Here is a 17,703-nt window from a genome sequence, read left to right as displayed (position 1 = left end):
ATAACCGTCTCCTGCAAAGAGCAATCCCGCAAGTGGCAGAAATCCAATACAACTAATTTGGGCAATTCCACATCAGCATAAATATCATTCCTACGTCTTTCGTTTGAGAGGCCAAAAAGTCCTCATAAGTAGGAAGAGTGAGAATTGGATGGTGAGCCTACACACAGTGCTTTGAACTTTTGTGTGATGTGGAATCAAGACCAAAATATGTTAAATCAATAACAAATCAACATTTAAACACTTTTGTCACCTCCTGGTGACAAATATAACATTGCTCAATTAGGGCTAGAAAATTATCATGGTTAGGGCTAAAATACTTTTTTGGGTAACATGGGTAAGTTTTGGGAAGGAGGACAGTCTCTTAAAACCCTAGGTCTTTGTGGTTTTGTCTGGCAAATAGATTTGTCCATATTTCAAAATGCAAACCATGATTTGCATGGTTCCGAACATGCAACTTAAATACTTTTAGACCTAGATTATAGAAATAGAAATAAAAAAATACTTTATTCTTCCCGCGTGGGGGAAATTCGAAAATATACTGTAGATAAACTGACATTGATGTAAATAGCCACTGCACTGCAACAGTTTTTTCCAGAAAATTGGTGCTTATCACTCATCTTATATGTTCCTTATTTATACAAACTGACTAATAATAATGGGTACTTCCAAAATAATGCTCAAATGTCAATAAAAGTGCATGGTTACAGAGATACAGAGGATACATTAACCTACCCACTGGTCCACCTTAACCTACTCTCCCCTACATCCTCCGAACTGTTACCCATCTGTCCTGGGGTCCTGGCTATATGAGGTCTGCGAAGGAATGGTTAACAAGATTTAGCTGTACTAGGTACACAACTGTACTAACCACACTGACTGATGTCTTTGGACTAGCTACTAGCTTTTTTTCAACGTGCAGAGCTGAACTTCCAAGTCAGAAAACTATCAATGGATAGAAGGGTACAGAAGTGTCATAACCCCAAAAGATTGCATCAAACAAGTGCCGGAGCAGAACAAGTGTGTTTTACAGAGTTGTGAGTATATAATATGCAGCTAAAGATATTAATTGATATTCAATGAGCCAGGATAAGCAGTTCCACAGATCATAAGCAAGGTAAAGAGGCAGTGATGCAATAGAGTGTAGCTCACGAGGAAGGGCAGTCGTCTGTCAATCGGAAAGTGGCTTGACTCTCTTGTACAGGCTAAGACGGGCAGTATGAGTTTGTGTGTGAATTGGTGAATGTGGCTTCTAGTATAAAAGTACTTTAAGTAGTTAATACATATTGTTAATGCCCCGTCACGGGTGGGGGCAATCCAGTGAAGTGGCCCTCCTTGTAATCAACAGTGACTCAGTCTCCCCCACTATCTGAGTCTGGTGACATACCTATCAGTGCAACTGGATGTGTCGAGTGGTTGCCTCTCTTTATTGCATCATTGAACTCAATGCAAGACCAGCATGGTCTCCTGATCCCAATTTTTCTCTGGTAATGCTCCAGTATTTCATCCAAAGACGTTTCAATTTGCTGATTATCTGAACCTTTAGGCTGAGCACACCTTAATTGTGAGAACTAGTGGTCATGATGTAAACAACTGCATCCAGCATCGTTCCATTGATTTTCCTCAGATTTTTGTCTTCAGTGCAAAGAAAGAACAGCTCCCTGATCTCAGTGACAGAAACGTTTCCAGAAATCTTCATTTATAAAAGTTTTCATACTTGTAGCTTTTCGAGCATTGCAGCCTCCATAATGTCAGTTTCCACTTTGCAGTTAAGATATCAACTTAAGATATAGTTTGAAGTGATACAGATATGCTACAGGGTCGACCTGGTAAGGTTTTTGTTGCAAAGTGTTATGAAAACGGATTATGATGGTAATCAGTCATGACACCAGCTTGTTTAGTTGCCTCAATCCGTGGAAAGTAGTGTGTAACTGAGAGGGGCTTTATTGTAAATTCTTACCACCAACATTGTTTTAATACTTAAACTGAACTGTATTTAATATTTCTTTCACACCAACATTGAGTTAAATCAAACTTACCCGTCTTTTGTCAGCATTTGGGGGGGCTGGGTTCAAGTCCATCGGGTTTTGGGCTGACCTTTAGTGGAGCCTCCACTCAGACAGAACACTCGATAATATGATTAACAGGAGACATAAACACAGAGTCATCATCTGTCTGCTCACAAAGCATCTGCTCCCCATTCAGTGTGACAAAAATTAGAAGACTTTGTAGCGTAATTCGTAGGTCAGTTTGATACCTGAGCAGCAGAACTTGGATGCTGCTTCTGTTTACCCTGAGGTGAGGCCAGCAGCCGGATTGAAAGTGATACCCGACTGATGTTTACTCAACTGCTGTGTCCTAAGCCCAGTACCCGACATGATCCACCTTGATACTGACAAATGACTTACTGAACAGAAAGTCCCAGAAACAGAGAAGGGGTTGTCAATAATTGATCCGTGAAGACAAAAGATTTAGCTGTGTTTCACTAATCTGGATCACGAAGAAGCCTATAAGACCGACCAGCAAAACCCCTAAACACCAAATGTGTTTCAGCTTCTGAGAGTAGTCTGTAAAAAAGCATGTCTCTCCTTTTGTAAGTCCAGACTGGTGGCCATGTAATGTGTGCAAAGAGAGCACTTTTAATTTCATCGTACCTGTGACAATGACAATAAAGACCTATTCTATTCTTTACTAAAAATGTTTTTCTGTCCTAATTTCTGTGTTAATAACAGTGAATCATGTTTGAATACTACAGTCAGCATTGTGTCAAAAGTCTTCATCTGTTAAAGTGAACATAACGATTGATTTTTGTCCTGTTGGTGTATGTTTTTTCAAATCATAGTGTGCAAGTGCAAAGAACCGTGCGCTTCATTGGGCCTTGTGTATGACCAACTCTGAGTACATCCGAATCTTAGAATATAAATGTACTGGATGTCGTTCACATCTTTACCTAAAGTGATTATTCCAGATGGAAATGTTCATAACTGATGTGTTTTTCTACATGTTTGAAATTCACTGCACTGGTATATCTGGGTAGTATAGGTTTTAGCTTTATTCAAACTAATATGATCCTTTAACTCCATTAATCATTGCGACCACTTTGTGACAGGTCTGTCTAATTTAGTTTACCTGAGATTTTAAGCTTCATCTGACCATCTTCAATAGCCACTTGGGTACTAGTTAACAAATGTGTCTTTCTGTAAAAAATCCCAAAATAAAATAATGGCATAAAGGAATACCACGGCAGCTATGGCACAGAGTTATCATCCACCTCTTAAGGTCAGTTTGATCCTCAAAAAGAGTGATTATCAGATTTAACAGATGAAAGTCAGTGATTTGAGCTTTGAGGGCTGTGATGGTGTAGTTATAAACATGACTCTTAACCAGGAGATTCAAGTTTGTTTCGTGTTCAACCCTGTACAAAATCTATATTTGAAATGTTACTTATGTTTTCAGTTGCTGTTCACTTCCATTTTATGCTGCTGTTGAGTTAAATCTAGGTATTGACAACTACAGAGGTATATGTAGAGGCCAAGCCATATATGGCTCCTACAGTATATTTAGATATTAAACATGAGGTGATTAGGGTTTAGTGCATACACTGTTATAATATCTGTCAAACACAAACCTTTCCAGGTGGCATAAAAAATAATCATATCATAATATACATACAAAAATGGCAAATAACTTTAAAAGTTTAAAAGAGCTTCCATCAGCAAGAATTAAATAATTTTTTTTTGCCACTGATAATTAATTTTATTGTGACACCAGGCTGAGCATGCATATGGCTAAAGCTAACACAATAAACCTTTCACTGTGAGTCTGCATGAATGCCCACTGATGTTGACCAGGCTTGGGTTAGGGTATAATTGTAAAAGCAAATATTAAGAAAATTTGAATGACAGTAGAATTTTTCCAGTTCTATTAAAAACTCAATACTTATCTCAATGTTTTCTCATGAGATGTTTCTGTCTAAACATTTCATTGTCTGTAGGTTTTATGATCAATCAGCAACTGAAATAAAGAACAAAAAGCATTTTTTGAGTTCTCAGAGAGGTTTAGATACAGGGGATGTGTTATCACTCAGTGTTTCCCACTTAGTGTTCAGGAGTTCTTTTTCAGTCTAGATTGTTGATGTACAAAAGAAAGGCTTCTGTTTCCATCCAAAAGCGGCTTGAAAAAAGAAAGTCATGTTAGCCTTGTTCTTACAGTGATTTTAAACTTTATTTTGTATGATTTTACTTGTGTGGTTTTATTTTATCATTATTTTCTTTCTTTACAAAAACTGTGATGAGAGGGTAAAAAATATGCCTTATTATTCTTTCACTCAAAACCAAAGTATTGTCAGATACCATCTAAAAGAGTGAGGGATAAGGTTTGTATGTCTGTCATCAAACTGAACAGAGTCCCAGCGTACTCTGTGCAGCAGCAGAGGAGTGTCTCTCACTGACAGTCTACTGGTTGGTGTTGTCACTCCACTGGGAGACTTTTAGGATCAAACTCTTTTGCTATGACATGTCAAGCGTGTTGATTATCAGCTTCTCCTGATTTTGGACGTTGGCCTTGACCTTACTCTGATATCTCCCTTCTGAATAGTTCGTGTTGGGTTTCTCTGTATAGCTACTGCAAGAGAAGCTGGGGATGCTGGAGAAGTGCAGGAAAACCAGCTGGAGTATCTCAAACTGAAAAGAAAGACAGAAAAAACTATTTAATGAGTGATTTCATGTAATTAACTACTTTTAAAATATTTTAAGTGAAATTCAGCTGGCTTTGGGTATTTATCTTATTTTACCTGATGATGCACATTAGCAACTGTTGTCAAAATATCCAACACTTAATGTGACTAAGTGTCCATACCTGGATCTGAGCCTTAAGATGACTAAAAACTAATACTATACATTTAAAACTGACATTGCTTATATTTTATTTTTGTGTTGTATATGCAACTATGAAAAATACAGGAATTCAGCATTAGACAAATTGCATATGAATTGCTTAATTTAGAAAAAAAATGATTGGACATTTTTGTAGTTGAAAACTTCTCCAGATAGGAAAAAAGTAATTGTGAATCATCCAGTCTTGAGCTTTAGTGCTGCACAATAGAATATAATGATGGGAAATTAATTTAGTCAGCAAAGTATCACAATTTAGAATCTTGAATTGGAGGAATCAACACTGAATCCTGTAAACGGTTTTAGACAGCAGAAACAGTCTGGAAAAAGTTTGTGAAAGTAGACTGTTGATAAATTATATAGACATGGACAAAAAAAAGTTTTCGCAGCTGCCATTTTTGCTTATAAGCACAATGTTTCATTTGTACACAAAAACCATTTATGTCCATCTTTGCTAAAATAGTAACACTCAGTTGTTATTTTTATGGAATATGGAAACTGAGCGTCCTCTTTTTTCACAAAGATAGAGGGTGAATGAGCGATCATGAGTAATTACAGAGGTTTATACGGAGCAGAAGTTAGACAGGAAGGGATGTGGTGATTTGGCCTTTTACAGAGTATTCAGAGATTGTGTCTGCTGTCTTTATCACAATGAGCAGAAACCATAATGTGGTACTGGAAATTTTTCATCAGTGGCAATGATTTTTTTTAAGAAGTAGATGTTTCTGCCCCTGCAGTGCTTAAAACAAACTCTAAGTCCATAGTTCATTCAACGACCAAAACACACCACATTTCCTTTTGTTTTAGAGAAGCATCTTTTAAAACTTGTGGCTCTACAAACACAAGATACGAGCCAGACCATTAATGTTTCTCACTGAGTTTTACATCTTCAAACATACAACCAAAGGTTGTCAACAATGCTATGAGCTACCCTCTCTGTGTTACACCTGTTTCTGTTTCCTCTGAAGAAAGCTTCACCACACTCAACATGAATTTGACCCATTTTACCTTAGGCTTGCATTTTATTTAATTTTCATTCCAGATATGAGATATTCCATGAAAAAGATGGATTTGATTACTTTCGTAAATTATCTGAAAGTGTTCTTAAAAAACAGTGGACCTCCTACATACACACACCTGTCACTTTGTACTGAAGTCTTGAGTCTACTCTGTCTTGAGAACATATTAGACTTTCCCACTACTCCCTTCACACCACATCAGCACTTTTCCCTGGGTAGGTTACGAGTTCACTGGACACAACTTGTTCAAAGGTTATAGGTCACTTCCTGCTGAGGAGCAATTGTCATGCTCTGTCACTACATCATCTGGACATTCACTTTACAGTTTGTTCTTTATTCACTCACCTTGTGAAAGGACAATGAAGTCTTTTTAAATCACCAAACTCCACCTGTCTGCTCAGGCTAATGAATGATATGCCACCACAGACACTTCAGCACCAGCTATCTCTTTTGGTTCACTCTTTTCCCTCATCTGTTTCTGCTCTTCAGCAACCACTGAATTTTTCAAGATAGCTCAAGAAAACAAAAAATAAATAACTGCAAATAAAAATGATCTCACCTCAAGCCATCATCATTTTCCACATGATCCTTGTCTTATATTATGCAATTTGCGAATAGGCCGTGAAAAGTTTTCTTATAAACTTTTTTAAACATACACTGGTGGTTAAAAACTCTTGAGTTTTCTATATTTCTACATAAATTTGATTAAGTCGTTATCATACTTTAGACTGTGATGGACTGGGGACCGGTCACGGGTGTACCCTGCATATTTCCCAGTAGCAGCTGGGATAGGCGCCAGCACCAGTGCAAGTCTGAATAGGATAAAGAAAAATTTATTTAACTTGAAAAAAACTTGATTCATCCCAAGAGAAATCATATGGCTGCAGTATTTTTTTTCCAAAACTAGATCAAGTAGTTATGGTAAATGAATGAATTAAATAATTAATTAATTAATGACCATGCTTTCACAGTTTAAAATATGCACTATAAGAATCCAGCTAAAGGATTTCAGAAAAATATTGTTTATTTACTCAAGAAAATTATCCAACACTATATTTCTGAGTGAAAAACGTCTGTGAAGCCTTTCCCTCTGTACAGTGAACCCCTTGTTCAGCAATAACTGCAATGCACTTCCATCAACTGCTGAACATTCCTGCACATCAGCTTGGATGAATATTATCCCATTCCTCCATACAGAGTTCTCATAGATTCAGTTCACAGACACATCCTGACATTCTGGTAGTATTCATTGGTCTCAGTTCAGTGGTATTCAGTGGTGTGGTTGTTGGATACCAGTGGCTTTCCTCTTGCTGCCCTGTCATACATGAGTGTTGTTCAGTGCAAGAGAAGCTGTTAGTTGCTTTGAAGTTATCCTGGGTTCCTTCTCCACTGTTAAGATTATTATACTCCTTGCTGTTGGAGTAATATTTTCCAGCTGACCACTCAAACTGATATGCATGAATTTCTCATATTTTGAGGTCTATCGAAATTTCCTTTTTTTTTACCATGACACATTTTCACAAATATGTTGGGCATCTCAGAGTATAATAGAACCTACTCACAGCTGATTATGGGCTGATTATGATCTCCCCACACAAATCAGATCATTGTTGTTGGTTCAGGTAATGTTGGATAACTTCGCTTAATTAAAAAATGACTAAGAAGTATATTTTGTCTCAGTTGTTTAATTCACAGGCTGCACAGTGATGTGGTGGTTAGCAAGAGGGTTGCTGGTTTGAATCCTGGCTGGGGCCTTTCTGTGTGGGGTGTGCATATTCTCTCCGGGTATTCTGGCTTCATCCCACCGCCCAAATACATGCATGTCAGGTTAATTGGTATCTCTAAATTGACCCTTGCAGTGAGTGTGAGAATGCATAGTTGTCACTGTGTGGCCCAGTGATGGACAGGCAATCTGTCCAGGATGTACCCTGCCTCTTGCCCATTGACAGCTGGCGTACGCTCCAGTCATTGTTCCTCGTAAAATGGAGTTTTTCCTTTACACTATTGTCTGCTACCTTGTGAATGCTCAGAACCAGATAGAGTCCCCTTAGTGAAACAGCTTTTTACTAATTGATATTTCATTAATTTAACCATACTGAATTGGACAATATTTAACTACCTTTGACTGGACTTAAATAGGGGTTAATTGCATTGGGTTGTATCTGGATTGTAATTGGAAAGTATTCAAATGGATTTCAATTTAACAGTTTAATTTCTCTGTAATAATCTTTGAAATTATTTTTGTTATGACATGGTGCAAAGTACTTAAACCTAATTGAATTGACAACACTCCCTCTTTACTATGACTGAGTATCTTCATATTAGAACTGCGCTATAACAGTGGAAACCCTCAAAATAACGATCTTCAACAACAAACTGTCCACTTAATTTGCAGTGCGAGGCTAACGTCTAGTGATCAGGGACAAGGTTTATCCAATACCTTATTGGCTGTGCTAGCATTCAAGTCAAGGCATTTGTTTCATGTTTGAACTATATAGTTTTCAATACAAACCCCTCATGTCATGGTTAAGCAATCTTGGTGCCAAAGAAGCAGACTCAGACTACAGGTAATGAGTTTAAAAGAGTACAATGACATGATGAAAGAGATGAAAGACTGGCCGGGCTGGAAGTAGTGGTTATGCTGATGGCCTCGAACTGTCTGTGAAGAGGGAGAGGCAAAGGTATCGTTAGCAGGTAGAAAGTTACTGGATGAAAAACTAGGCGGATACTTCTTACTGGTTATCTGGCATATTTGAGTTATGGGGGAGAGTCAGCATTCAGTATTGGTGGCGAAGTGACCGCTGTGAAGTGATGCAGAGTGGACGGGCAGGTGAGTTTCCAGAGAAGGCATCAATCCACATGAATGTGAAGAAAGGAGGCAATGAAGAGACTTTACCCCGACTGAGGATTTGGATTTCCACAAGACGAGGCAGATCCGTGTTGCAAGTGTGTCAACCGTTTCCAAAGATGGAACTCTAGAGGAGAAGCAAGAAACAGCAAGAACAAAAAGGTCACGGAACAGCGCCAATTTAGCACCACAGCAGATAGTACAAGCTGGCAAAGAACCGCAGCCTCAGCTGAACCTTAAATACACAACCTCCTCATGAGCAATGATCTTCAGGTGTCCAGGAAAAAGTGCTCCACCCAAAGGCAGAGACAAGAACAACTCTGCCCCCCCCCCACTTCTCCTGGAGAAGAACTGCTTAGAAAAAAACCCATCCTGCTCAAAACCATGACCCCATTTACAGAAAAGCTGAGAAGTTTTAAAAAAAAAAATACAACCAATCTTAAATCTGTAATTTGTTTATTCAGTTGAACATTTATTTAACAGACAAAAGTATAAAAATTATTTTCAGTTTTCACTGATTTCACATTGTATTTGGAAAATGTAAGCAAGAGCAAAATTTTGTGTTAGAAACACACTCAGAAAAGTTTGTCAACGGGCACTTTTGCAAATATGCAAAATCACTCTTCCGTCAAAAGTCTTTTAAATTTACAAATTGAGAATTCTAATTGTTGCAGTCCTGTAGGAAATCCTGTGTCCATTTTTTTCCTGCCGAATCAAAGATTTCAGCTGTTCAGCAGTTGTTGCTGTTTAATTCCCCCATTGATGATGCTACACTTATTCTCAACTGAAGACAAACTGAACTGCAGGCAGGCCAGTCAAGCCCACACTCTGTCTATGAAGCCACACTGTTGGAAGTTGAGTAGAATGAAGTCTGGCATTGTCCTGCTGAAATTACCACAGAACTCTTTGGAAAAGACGTCATCTTTATACACTGAGTATTCCCCAGACATCTCGATTATATTTACAGTTTTTTTGTACTGTAGATATTAAGTGACTTGCAGTTCTTTGCAATTTTTCATTGAAAAAAAAACAACCCCATATATCTATTTATCTATATATATAGATAGATAAATCTATATATATATGTATATAGAGAGAGAGTCTGATATTTTATGATTGTTTTTTTATGTTTTGTACTGTTTTTTTATTCATTTAAATCTTTATTTTGATTAGTAAATAACTAATCTTTAATTAAGCACATGAGAACTGACCAACACAATTTTACTTAATTCAGTCACTCGTTTTTTCTGACATTGGATATTATATGCAAATACAATTTAGATTGAACATGCATAATTGCAGAATTCCTGTGAGCTGGATGTAAACTAAGACTGTTGCAGTGATCCTTGCGTCTGGTCACAGCCGGCTCGTTATATGTGCAGCATCTAACTACAGGATCACATCCAGAATTACATTTCCTTGTTGTTGAGTTTATATGGAGTCTTTTCCTCTGCCACAGTGGGACTGAAGGAATGGTGTTTACTGCACGGAGCCAACTGCACAGACTGTGTGCACAGACACACACTTCAGCACAACTCTTCAAATGCATGCTACATTTCACGTAGTTCATTGAACAGACTGGATCTAAATTCTGCTGCTGGTCTCATCATTTTCTATCTTTTTACACAAATAACTGACTTTACGTAAAATTGTTACTCCATATCACCAACATGTCATGCACACACACACACACACACACACACATATCATGGATACGCAAGCTCACATGCACAGGCCAACGTCCCCTGCCCCCTCCCCAAGCCATCCCTCATTGGCTGATTGTGTCGTCACAGAGACAACAGCTGTCTCCAGGATGAAGAAGCTACTTTGAGGGTGCCAGCCAGTCTGCAGGCCTGCAACTGGAGAGTCCCCTGGGTCCGTCATGGCCTTCAAAACACACCCAAACACACAGGCACATATACACTATAAGAAGAACAGGATTAGCGCCCTCTAGAGAATAAAAGATTTTTTGAGCATTACACCATGCTGTGTTTGTCCTTCATGTATGTCCTCTGTGCAGGTTTGAGGTCCTGTGCAAGTCCTGAAGCTACATCCTCAAACTATTAGAAATCAATATTGATAAGTACAAAGACTGGCATCTAAGTTCATTCACTATTCGTATGATTTGATAGCCAAAACAAGTTACAAACAGATAACAAGCAGTAATCATGCCCAGAATTCATAAGAACAAATACACAAAAAGAAACTATCAGAGCTGCCTTCAAATAATGGAAGAACTTTTCATGCAAATAAGTGTAAATGAGCCTTGAAGACATTCTATCTTTGCCACACGCACACACACACATGCATGCATACACAAACGCATAAACACATACATGCAAGTGCTCATAATGTTGGACCCGAAAGTAGAACATAATTACAGTGAAGTTTTAATTTCTAATGGAGTTGTAGGAGTTTCCAACAAGTCTGAACTTTAATCACATTCAAATGAAGCATACAATAAAGAAAAAATGTTAGAAGCACATGAAAAAGTGTCACTTTCTTTTGTAGTGGAAAAATTCACTTAAACCTGTAAGAGCAAAACTCTCCTCCAGAGGCAGAACAGAGCTGATGGAAGGTCAATCTGGTTTTCAGTCCTGCTTTTCTGGGTTTATCTTCCTCAATGCAATGAAATACAACAGCATAACATCAATCCTTCACAGAGAATAAAAGATTTAAAAGTTTGATCCTTCAGATGTATTTTGTTAGTGGAGATTAAGGTTTGTACTTCTGTATCCTGTATTTTTCTGTGAATTATCATTATTATTGTCAGTCAAAAACTGTGTCCAAAACACTGATTCTAAAATTTAAAAAATGTCTGCACGATGAAAACTTGCTGTCGTGATATAACAATCAAATAAGTAATCAACAAATTTACATCAAATTGTGGTTACATCAAGGTTTTTAAGAGGTTAAACTTTAAATTTGTATTTGTGAAAACAAACTTTGATTATTTGAAGTTATTATTTTTTTTATCGTTTCTATAAATGTTTAGAATTTGAATATTTCCCTTTTTTTTATCATTGTCACAAGCGTACCTAGTATAAAGTCTTCTTTAACATTCATTTCTGAATTTTAATGCTTAATCACTTAATAATTTCAATGGTAAAAAATAGAAACCCATGAAAGTAATTTTGATAAATTGACAGAAAGTTTTATGTCTTATTCAAAATGTAGTTTTAACACCCTACACACTGTGCTGAGTCACTGAAGGACCTTTGTGTGTGAGTGCATTTTGCATGTGTTGTTTTGGGTTGTCGGCAACTGTCAGGACAACGGCCCATCTAATCTGCACCTGCCACTGACACAGCAAATGTACGTCTATGCACACACGCTCATTCACACAGTCGGCCTACATAAGAGACAGACGGAGCCGAACATCCATCTGACCAACTGCAGGGCATGCTGGGAGACTGACTGACAGCAAGCTGTTCATTTTTCTTAGATAACTGCGACTCATCAGGGCTAATATATTTCTAATGTCACCTCCTCATCTTTCTCTATAGTCTCCCTCTATTTCTCTTTACTGTATCTCTCTGTCTTTTCCTGCCCTTTCCCTTCCTATTCATAGTATATCATGAAAAAAGTTTTATACACTCGTGCACTCATATATTCAAGACTTGTCTCATCCTTAGATGGTTGTTGATGTTTTGTGACAGTGTAACCCAAAGTTTACCAAAACTAATGTTTATCCTGAAAATATGAAAAAAGAAAACTTACAAATGCGCATCACAGTGCTTCATATACACCTATGTAAGAATGACAATCTCATTTATGTATCGATGTATACACAAAGACCCAAAACCCAGTGAGAGCAGAGCCCTGATGAAAACGTGAAAATGTCTAAAGACTCTTCTTGTTTCTCCACGTTTATCTGTATATCTCTCTTCTCATTCATAAAAAAGTCTATATACACATACACACTCTCACTGTAACCACACACTCGTGGCTGGACGCTGATTGACAGATGTGGCAGGTGTGGCTCCTCTGTAGCAGTGTCCCACCTGTTGAACCGACCCCCTCCATGCGCACAAACACATACCCTTCTTACTCCGTTCCCCACCCCCTTGACCTCTGTCCCTGTGACCAACTTCCTATCCCTGTAGGCAAGGTAACAACCCCCTTATCGCTCCTAGTAACCATGACCCCAGCTGCAGCCATAGCTTCATAAATAAAACTCTGGCTGTATCTGCCTGCGAAAGCCCACACTGTTTACAGCCATCCTTGTCCCCCATGACCTTTAAACCTCTGAACTCACCTACCCCCCATTCATGCTGACACCTAAGGAGAAGCCCATCACAGTATCAAAACACCATCTCTTGTAGATAAAATGGTATCACAGACTATGTAATAAACTTGATAAGAAATACTTGACAGAGCAGATAATATCAGATTTACAAAAATTAGTTTGTTTCTGTCTTGGGACACATTACGCTATGGGGCAATCTCAGCAGCTATTGGACAGTACAGATCAGATATATTTATCTGCTTTGCAGTAAAAAAAACAACAACAAAAAACCCAGCAGTGCCTGGTAAAATATATTATAAGGTTTGACTAAGGTCATGTTGTTGTACACTCTCCTTTTGTCAGCAATAAGATTTGTGCTACCTCGTGTTTTTCTCTGCTGGGTTAGGATTTGCATGACTGTAGCAACTAAAAAAAGGCAGTTTTCAGGTTTTTCTGTGCTACATTCAGAAGGAAACCCACATGAAACATAAAATTTTGACTTCAAGAATCCCAAGAGTGTGAGCTATTAATGTCTTATCTATAACGAAATGAGAAGGATGGTGGTTTTCCTATAATTTTTCCCAAATAATAATTCAAGGTTATTGTTTTTTTCCCTACTGGCTGATATAATATGCAAAATATTAATGTAAAATATAAAGATAGCTAAGCTGCTGTCAGTACAAGACAGTACATGCATCATTCTACTGCAAGGTTATAAGCACTCTGACGTTGCACTTAGATACTGCAGTGCTGTTGGTATCAAACTTTTTACACTACTTGGTCATATTTGGTTAATGATATCAAAGTTTAGCCTTATGATGCCTCTATAGAAAAAGTCTGGCATCACCAGAATCAGTTGTATACATTATCTATGAGATTTAAATGTACAAAAGTCTAAAGACCGATATGATAACTGCTGGTGACAGTGTTCTCATGGACCAGCATGACCAACCAGACTTGCACATGAGTGGCTTTAAAAGGGAGGCTTAAGTGTTACCTTTGACTAAACAGAAATTAAACTGGGAGGTAGTTGTTCCAGACATCTGGGCAGGTGGTATATTTTCGATTCATAAGGTAATCAAACTATAAGTTGGTCTCATGTGTCAACATCTAGCTATGCTAATGAACGGAACTATATTAAATGTTTTTTTAAAGGGTGATGTAATAGCTTTTTCTGGATAGTGTCATTGTGATGGTAAATTTTATGTCTCAGGACTGACAGACTCTCCAATCCACATTAACCATTTGTATCACCCAGACACGCTAATTGTTTTAAACTATTTACCTCTTAATTAACACTCAGACAAGATAATTGTTTTAACCTCCTGTTTCTTGATTATCATCAAGACTGCATCCTGCCCCCCACTAGAGATGTTGTTACACATCTAAAGAACAAAGCACCCCTCATCAGGTATAAATGCTCTGCATTGCTTTTGTCTGTATCTTTTCATACCATTGCCGCTGAATGGTGTGGACTGATCTTTTTCCTTGCAACGAAGAATAAAAACTTAGCCGGCCGGCAGAAAAAGTAAGTTTCTCTATTTCATTGCCCATCAGAGGTATTAGGAAGGAAGCGATTGAAAACTTCCATAACATCATATACAGTGAATAGAAACTGACCTGTTTAATACCCCAAGTGTCCACTTGAATGAATAATGCATTTCTTTTTAGCTCTTTGAGTTTGTTGTTTTTCAGAGTGCTTTATTAATTAATGACTTTATTTTAATGCTGACTGACAAACATTAACTTCTTAAAGTCACTTGAAGTCTGTGTTGTGGCTTCATATCAGAGGTGGTAGTAAACTGGAAAGAATTTATGTATCTAAGCAGCTTCTTTACTGTGCAAGTCCACTGAGGTATTTCTTGTTTTTAAGACCTGACTCTACCCTCCAAGAATGAGCCTATTTCACAGTGATGAGTTGTAACTGCATGGATGAGACAAACTCCTGGACCAGATTATTCTCCAGAGTCCGATAGACTGGGAGCTTTTATTGTGATTCACGTGCTTAATCTGATGGACATGCTCATACAGTCAGAGCTTACCCTGAACAAACGGACATTCTACGTTTTTTTGGGGTCTTTTTGTATTGATTTCCCTTTCATTGGGCAAGATTTGAACAAAAATCCTAATATTTTTGGTTCAATAAATGATTATTGATGTTTCACCAAGAATAGTTAATTTGACCTCATCTAGATGGGCTCACTTTCTTTGTATCCTATATTATAAGAATTCATTTTCATTTATATAGCACCAAATCACAACAAATGTCATCTCCAGGAACTTTAAAGATAGAGACCAATTCAAGCCAATTATGATCCAATAAAATCAAATCCATAGAATTCTAAGTCAGTCCAATTCCATTTTCTATACCCACTTAATCTGTTAGTGAGGTCGTGGGGGGGGGGGGGGGGGGGCTGGAGCCTATGCCAGCTGACATTGGTTGAGAGGTGGGGTACAGCTTGCCAGTCCATCACAGGGCCACACAAAGAGACAAACAACCACACACATGCTAACACATCACTCCTAAGACAGTTTTAGAGACACCAATTAACCTAACATGTATGTTTTTGAACAGTGGGAGGAAGCTGGAGTACCTGGAGAGAACCTACGCATACACGGGGAGAACATGCAGACTCCACACAGAAAGGCCCCAGCCAGGAGTTGAACCTGGAACCCTCTACTGTGAGGCGATGTTGCTAACCACCACAACACCGTGCAACCCCGTTCAGTGCCTCTTCGATTTAATCCCCCATCCTGAGCACACGTGAGGTGATGGCGGAAAGAAAAAAAACCTCTAGCAGAATCTGAAAGGTGGCCATCTGCCTCAAATCAAATCTAGTTTAATTAATTAAATTCCTTGTCAGTCAAATTCATATGATGCCAGTTAAAAAAAAAAGCCTGAAACCAACAAATTAATTTTCTCTTCGATCCAATCCCCCATCCTGAGCGTGCATGAGGTGACTGTAGAAAGAAAAATTTTACAAATTGCCATCAGAATCAGAACCAGGAAGGACGGCAATCTGCTTGATGTTGGGAGAACAGGAAAGAGGGGACAACAAGCACCATGACAGCAGGCCAGGGACACCTTTTGTTGAAAAGATCTTTGGAATATTCAAAACTAAATACTTACAAACACAAAAAGACAAACAGGTGCCGTCCTATGAGTTTACTGTCACTTATCATGTAAAGTCATCCAAGTGTTATAAGAAAAGCTTACAGAAAAATTAGATGAAGCGTCACTGCAGTGCCAAGAAGGCACCCAAATTCTGAGAGCTCTTTATTTTGCCCCTGACTTTTTTTTTTTTTTTAAATAGAGGGGGGGTGGGACTCGTGACAGTCTCAGACGGGCATGTTGTGGCCCCTCTGGTCCACAGGCGTTTGCCCCGCGAGGGATTATCAAACCACGCCTGGAAAAGACGTGTGAAATTGTGACGAGCACGAAAATAAAATGACAACGTTTGTAAGGCTGTGCGTGAAGGAGCGTGTTAGTTGTTGGCACGCACGCCACTGTGTAAGCTGATATATGTGCATGTGTGTGTGGATGCCCTGTAAGTAGTCGGGCCAACAGTGTGGCTGGTGTGAGTCAGAGGGTTTTCAGCGAGATGTGAGTTCAGAGAGCTGTGATCACGACCAATAGCAGGTGCTCTGAATGGGAAACACGATCAGCTCAACACTCTGCAGCTGTATGCTGTAATTGATTAGAGTGAATTTTATGACAGTCAGGCCTCAGGCATCCAGCCACAGCCCATGCCTCACGGTAGCTCCTAATACCATGACTTCACTTCAAAATGTTGTATAACCACTTTTAACCACTTGCTACCCTGAATAAAATGAAATGGGTATGGAGAATTGATGAATGGATGGATGATTATGTAAAAGTATGCTTTGTAGAGCTACTTTTATCGCACTCTACTAGATACTATGCAACTGTGACAATATCACTACAAAAGAAACAATTATAATTATCATAGATGCAGCACAGAGAAAAACATGCAGATTTCAGGGCTGCTTTGTTGGAGTTGTGTGTATATGTTTCAAAAAGCTTGAGAATTATGCTGCCACCACTGTCCTGGGTGGTCATGGAGAGAGACAATGACATATTACAACCATGGATCAGTGCTGGGAAGTGATAATCCCTCACAGTTTTGAAATAAATATAAGAAGTCACAGCAGGGCAAGGTTGCCACGAAAAGCGGGCACACTTCAGATTGTTACCAGTTCATCTTTTGTCATCATTCATATAACAGTTGATCTCATTTCAGCATCAGTTTCTCTCCTTGGTAGAGCCTTTCATTTTTCCACTTGCAGTGGTCAGAGAACAAAAAGACAAAGACAACCCTCATATTGTTGATGTCAGTACTAAAGTATGTTATTTTGCAGTTCCTCTGGTGACCACTAGCATTTAAATGACATACAAAGTCATGTGAAAAGTTTCTTTGTGTGATGCTTCATGTCACATTCATTCTTGAATGGACACCTGCTCTGAATTTTAGCATTAATCCCAAATTATTATGCTTGTCATGTACCCTAATAGAATGACATACAAAAAAAAGAATGCATGCATAGGAATTACTGTCAAAATACTTGAATAACTGAATATTACTGAATAAAACTGCTCCATGCATTTGTTACTTCAGGATTGGACTACTGTAATTCTTTATTATTGGGCTGTCCCACAAATTCTCTGAAAAGCCTCCAGCTGATCCAAAATGCTGCAGC

This window comes from Leuresthes tenuis, unplaced genomic scaffold (genome assembly GCF_036924035.1).
Source record: "Leuresthes tenuis unplaced genomic scaffold, fLeuTen1.0.hap1 SCAF_5, whole genome shotgun sequence".
In the NCBI taxonomy this organism is placed as follows: domain Eukaryota; kingdom Metazoa; phylum Chordata; class Actinopteri; order Atheriniformes; family Atherinopsidae; genus Leuresthes; species Leuresthes tenuis.
Note: the sequence above shows the minus strand (reverse complement) of the source record.